This window comes from Penaeus chinensis, chromosome 10 (genome assembly GCF_019202785.1).
Source record: "Penaeus chinensis breed Huanghai No. 1 chromosome 10, ASM1920278v2, whole genome shotgun sequence".
NCBI lineage: Eukaryota > Metazoa > Arthropoda > Malacostraca > Decapoda > Penaeidae > Penaeus > Penaeus chinensis.
This window is the reverse complement of record NC_061828.1, coordinates 33,271,851-33,278,405: the sequence shown is the minus strand read 5'-3', so window position 1 is coordinate 33,278,405 and position 6,555 is coordinate 33,271,851.

The window sequence follows — 6,555 nt, the reverse complement described above, 5'->3', positions numbered from 1 at the left end:
TCCCTGTCCGCTGGCCCCTTCCCGTCTACCGGTTGTCCACTGTCCCTCATGTCCCACTTCCCCCACTTCCCCCCTTCTCCCATTTTCTCCTTTCCCCCTTTCCCCTGTCCCCTTCCCCTTCCCCTTCCCCTTCCCCTTCCCCTTCCCTATTCCCTTTTTTCCCCTTCCCCATTCCCCGCCCCCTTCCATTTGTCTCCTTCCTCATGTCCCTCTACCCCCTTCCCCCTTCTCCTTCTCCTGTCCCTCTTCCCCCCTTTCCCCTTCCTTCTTCCTCATATATTCTCTGCACCCCTTTCCCCTTCCCCTTTCCCTCCGTCCCTCTGCCCCCCCCCCTTCCTTCTTCTCCCCTTATCCCTCCCCTCTTCCCCCTGTCCCTCTGTCCCTCCATCAATGAGCTAATGCATCACACTTACATCCGAGCATCCATGTCATGGCGGCGTCGTGTGGGCGTCCAGCGACAGAGCTCCTGGGTCAACAACGCCCCTGCATGACTACCAAACCCCAAACCTTACTTCTCCATCCTTACTGTGCGCTCTGTTTTTTTTGTTTTTTTTTTTTTTTTTTTTTTTTTTTTTTTTTTTTTATTCCCCTCCCCCCCTCAATTTTTGTTTCCCCCCCCCCCGCCCCCCCCCCCCCCCCCCCCCCCCCCCCCCCGGGATAGGGGGGGGGGGATGGAAGAGGGGGTGTATGTGTGTGCGTTCCAGGTCTGTCTAAGTACTTGTATGGAGGTTGTGTGATTGTGTGTCTGTCTGTATCTGCTTGCCTGCCTGTCTTTCCGTCCGTCCGTCTGTGTGTCTGTGAATCTGCCTGTTTGTGTGCGTTTGTTTGAATGTGCGTGATTGTGCGCAGTGTTGACGGTTAACTTCGCCCACTTTTCCACCGCGCGATCGTTGCATTGCACATGCATGACGACTGGGCAGTCTTCTAGGAGCGATTAATTATAGAATCATGCGCGGGCAGTCCCGTGGGATCTTGGCTCTGCATGCTGAGTTGTTTAGCTGACGTCATCGGCGGCCGACGCAGGTGTATGCGAAGCTGTTTGCGATGCTGTTGCATTTGCAAGTTGCAGTCCCGACACGAAGAACGAGAATACAGGATGAGACGGGCAGCCGGAAGACGCTTGCGATGTGCGCGGCCATTCTCACTAGCCTGGTGACGATACGGGGGAGATGCGTCACGTGACAGGACGCTGTCGTATCATGCCCGCCGGCTGCTTGAAATAGATGTGAAGAAAGAGTATCAAACAACAAATGATAGGATATATATCCGTCGGATATGGTTTTGTGAAATCTCGTGATAAAGAGGGTAGGAAGCAAAAGATGCCGTCCAAAAATAGACATAAAAAAAGTTAGTATTGTGGTCGTGTATACGTGTGAAAACAAAGATTTGAATGTCGTTTCATTTTTTTAGATTGCGCAGATCGATTAGAAAAAAAAAAAAAAATGTACCCGGGACGAATGCGGGGAAATGAATACTATGATACATATCGGGATTTGATTAATATGGAGCGGATAATGCGGGCCCTGGAGGTGGATTCATCCGGGTTCCTAATCCGCAGGCTGCCGTCAGATGATCCAGACCTCGTTTCCATTATACGTATTAAATGACACATCGTCTGCGCAGACATATTATCCGGAAAAGAAAGAAAGGAAATGAAAGAAAAAGACAGGGGAGATAAGTAGGCGGGGAATGACATGGCGCATGCATTTCCCGGAACCGAAAGAAAGGAGAGACAAAGAAAGAGAGAGAGAGAGAGAGAAATAAACAGAGGAGGAAAGAAATGGAGCGTGGAAGAACGTTTTCTGGCATCCGTCTCGATAACGCCCAAGTCACGGCGGAAATGTGTCACGGTGCTCGGGGCGGTAGCGGCGGGGAGGGGTCATTGGGGGGGAGGAGGCAGCGGCGTTGGTTGGCCGATGGTTGTAACGCGGGTAGGGACGGTAGCGGTAACGGCGGGGCGGGTGACGGCGGAGGTAGCGGGAACGGCAGTAACAGCGGTCTCTTTCCTGATCTTCTCCATCTCCATCGCCCTCTCTTCCTCCCTCCCCCTCTCCTCCTCCCTCCCCCTCTCCTCCTCCCTCCCCCTCACTTCTTCCTCCCCCTCACTTCTTCCTCCCCCTCACTTCTTCCTCCCCCTCACTTCTTCCTCCCCCTCACTTCTTCCTCCCCCTCACTTCTTCCTCCCCCTCACTTCTTCCTCCCCCTCACTGCTTCCTCCCCCTCACTTCTTCCTCCCCCTCACTTCTTCCTCCCCCTCACTTCTTCCTCCCCCTCACTTCTTCCTCCCCCTCACTTCTTCCTCCCCCTCACTTCTCCCTCCCCCACACTTCTCTCCTCTCCTCTCTTCTCCTCTCCTCTCCTCTCCTCTCCTCTCCTCTCCTCTCCTCTCCTCTCCTCTCCTCTCCTCAGCTCCCCTCCCCTTTCCCATTTCCCCCTCTCTCTCTCCTCCTCCCTCCCCCCGCGCGACGATCGTCTCCTCCCGCGCCGTCGTTTCGTTCCGATCAACGCTTGCCGTCGACGCCTTTGCGGCAGCGCGTCTTCCTTCGCTGCCTTCTCCTCCTGTCTCCTCCTCCTGTCTCCTCCTCCTGTCTCCTCCTCCTGTCTCCTCCTCCTGTCTCCTCCTCCTGCCTCCTCCTCCTGCCTCCTCCTCCTGCCTCCTCCTCCCCCTGCCGCCTCCTCCTCCTCCTCCTTCTCCTCCTCCTCCTCCTCCTCCTCCTCCTCCTCCTCCTCCTCCTCCTCCTCCTCCTCCTCCTCTGCTTCTTCCTTCGTTGTTGTCATCGTCTTTGTCTTCCTTTGGCTGCTTTTCTTTGCTATTCAGTGGTTTTCTTATTGTTTTTTTCCACTTTTTTCTTAATATTATTGTTTATCCCCCTTCCTACTTTTATTAAATTTATTTCCACTCTGCTTCTATCGATCTCAAAGAAGGAAGTCGTGATAATTTCCTAAATGTTAAAGGGAAAATAGACATGGAAAGAAAGAGAGGAAAATATAAAGCTGAAATGGTGTTCCAGAGAGAGAGAGAGAGAGAGAGAGAGAGAGAGAGAGAGAGAGAGAGAGAGAGAGAGAGAGAGAGAGAGAGAGAGAGAGAGAGAGAGAGAGTGTGTGAGAGTGAGAGAGAGAAAAAATAAATAAAAAAAAGTCGTATAGCTTTAATGCACCGACGAGCGTTTTGCTCTCCGATCGACACCGACATTTCTGCTTTTAAACGACGGATTAGCGAGGCGTGTTCCCGAGAGATACGGCCGTTGTCGCAAATGACTTTTCTCTTTCCCTCTTCGGCCAAATTCCCCGCCGCTGGAACAGATGCACTCGGTATTCCGGGGCCGCCCGGAATGTGTCCACAGCGCATTCCACCGCGGACACACAAACAAACAAACAAACAAAAGAGAGGAAGGAAAAGGTCGGGGCAGAAGACAAAAATTCGTCCCTACTTCTTCCCCTCCTCCCTCCTCCCTCCTCCCTCCTCCCTGCAGTCTTCTAACCTACTCCCTCGCCCTCTTTACTCGCCTCCCCCGCCCTACAATCCTCTCCATCCTCTCCTCATCTCTCCCTGCCTAGCATCCTTTCCTCCTCCCCTCCTCTTCCCCATCTCTCCCTCTCCTCCTCCTCTTCCCCATCTCTACCTCCCCTCCTTCTCTTCTTCTTCTCTCCCTCCTCTCCTCCTCTTCCCCTTCCCATTCCCCTTCTCTCCCTCCCCCCTTCTTTTTCCCTTTCCCTTCTCCATATCTTCCTCCCCTCCTCCTCTTCCCCTTCCCTTCCCCATACCTCCCTCTCTCCCTCCCCTCCTCCTCTTTCCCATTCCTTCCCCATCTGTCCCTTCTCAGCATCCTCTCCTTCTCCCCTTCCCCTCCCCTCCTCCCCCTCCTCCCCCTCCGCCCACTCCGCCCCCTCGCCCCCTCGCCCCTCTCTAGACCGCGGCGATATTAAAATCCGGCCGTCGATTATTGAGCCGCACAATCAATCAAGCGAAGACCATCAGGACTAAACACGGGGGAATTTATAACTCGCGTGTGAGAGAGTGGAGGAGCGTGGGAGAAAGGGAGAGAGAGAGTGAGTGAGGAAGGGAGAGAGGGAGAGAGTGAGTGGGGAAGGGAGAGGGAGAGAGTGAGTGAGAAAGGGTGAGAGGGAGAGAGGGAGAGAGTGAGTGAGTGAGTGAGTGAGTGAGGAAGGGAGAGAGGGAGAGAGTGAGGAAGGGAGAGGGAGAGAGTGAGTGGGGGAGGGAGAGAGTGAGTGGGAGAGGGAGAGAGTGAGTGGGAGAGGGAGAGAGTGAGTGGGAGAGGGAGAGAGTGAGTGGGAGAGGGAGAGAGTGAGTGGGAGAGGGAGAGAGTGAGTAAGAAAGGGAGAGAGTGAGTAAGAAAGGGAGAGAGTGAGTGAGAAAGGGAGAGAGTGAGTGAGAAAGGGAGAGAGGGAGAGGGAGGAAAAAGAATGAAAAAGAATGAAAGAAACAAGGGAAAAAGGTAAGACGGGAAGAAAGGGAGGGATATTTAAGGGAAAAGAGAAGGCAGAAGGGAGGGAGAAGAGGGGAATGGAAATGTGAAAGGAGAGGGAGAGAGGGGAGGGAGGGTTAGGGAGAGGGAACGATGGCTGATGGGGGCATTGCAGGGATATTTCAGTATTGATGTGTGTGTGTTTTTTTCCAGGAGGGACAAGGGGGGAGGGGGGATGGGGGATGGGGGGTGTTTCCGAGAAATGGTTATGGAAAAGGAGATGGGGGGAGGGGGGGGGGATAGTACGGAGGAGGCTGGATGGAAGGCGATGGACGAGATGGGAGCGAGGATGCCGGGGATATATGGAGATACGTAGAAAGGGAGGATGATGACGCGTCGTGTTGTTTACGACTTGCGGGTTAAAGGGATTTTTTCGGTGGAGGATGAGCTACGAGGAAGGTTAATAAAAGGGGGGGGGGGGGGGAGGAAATAAGAAATTGAGAGAAAGAAAATTTTTATTTTTTTTCGATTTTTTTCCCCTCCGTTGTGATGAAAAGACGGAAGGGAAACAGAACCTTAAGGAAAAAGGAGAAAGAATAGGGAGAAGAAGAAAGAATAGGGAAGATAATGGGAACATTATTATTTCCCAGAGAATATTTCCCTGTTCCGGACGAAGCCTTTTTGGGGGTGAGGGGTGGGGGGGGGGGCGAGTGATGGATGCTGTTATGATGCTTCTGGTGAGAGATGAGGCTGGGTGGCGCTTCATCATCGGCCGGGCGCTCTGTTCGAAGGTTGAAATGCTCTGTACATGCTCACATCTTCAAGTTGCGCTGTCGTTGAAGACTGTGTGTGTGTATGTGACTTGCTGACCTGCCTGGATTCGTGCGGTGCGGTGTTTCGTGTTTTTTTTATATATATATATTTATATAATTTATTATTTATTCATTTATAAATAATAGATTGGTTATGGGTTCCTTCTTGAGTGCGCGTTCGTTCACCCGCTCATATGGACGTCCACCGATATCTATTTCTCGTCTCCTCCCACTCCTTTTCTTCCCTTCTCCCCGCTTCTTCCCCTCTCGCTGCCTCTACCCCCTTCCCCCGCTTCTTCTCCTCTCACTGCCCACTCCCTCCGGCTCTTCCCGTGCCCCTCACCCTCTTGCCTCTTCCCCTCTCCCTGCCCCTCCCCCCGCCTCTTCCCCTCTCATCTCCCTCCATCCCCCGGCTCTCCCCCTCTCCCTACTTCTCCCCTTCTCAGCCTCTCTCCTTCTCCCATCCTCTCCCTGCCTCCCACCCCTCTCCCTGCCTCTCCCTCAAAGATCCGAGTTAGTGGCACAGGTCGTGTTGACGCGGGTGAGGCCCAAGAAGGTCGTTAACGAGATGTAAGAGCCTGTAACCCACGAGGAGCTGAAAGGAGGAAGGGCCGGCCGTCTCTAGGGACACTAGCGTAACTTATGGGGGTCTATGGGAGTCCGTGGGGGTTTAGTGAGGGTCTATGGGAGTCTGTGGGAGTCTGTGGGAGTCTGTGGGAGTCTGTGGGAGTCTGTGGGGGTCTATGGGAGTCTGTGGGGGTCTATGGGAGTCTGTGGGGGTCTATGGGAGTCTGTGGGGGTTTAGTGGGAGTCTGTGGGGTCTATGGGAGTCTGGAAGGGAGCTAAGAGGGAGGGAAGGAGGCGGCGAAGTGTCTTACGGAGTAAGGGAAGGAGTGAGCGACGGAAGGTGACGCCTCGGTTGGGTAAGCTGGTGATAGGTGTTGGGTATCGTGTGTTTGTTTTGTGTGGGTAGAAGATTGGGATAGATTGATTAGGTGAGTGAGTGAGTGAGTGAGTAAGTAAGTAAGTAAGTAAGAAAGTAAGAGAGTGTTTGTGTGTTTGTGTGTGTTTGTGTTTGTGTTTGTATGTTCAAAGAGGGAAGTTGGCTGGTTGCTTAGACGGTTAAGTGATAGATATGGAAATTTATAGGCGAATATATCCATGAATTAGGAGTACTAGATTACATACCGCCCAGGAGAAATGGGTCCCAGGCACACGGAACTTAAAAAGGAAGAAAGAAAAAGCCAACCGTCCTAGAAATCCGATGGAACCAAAGCAAAGCAAAGAAAAGGGGGGGGGGGGTGGACAAAGAAACA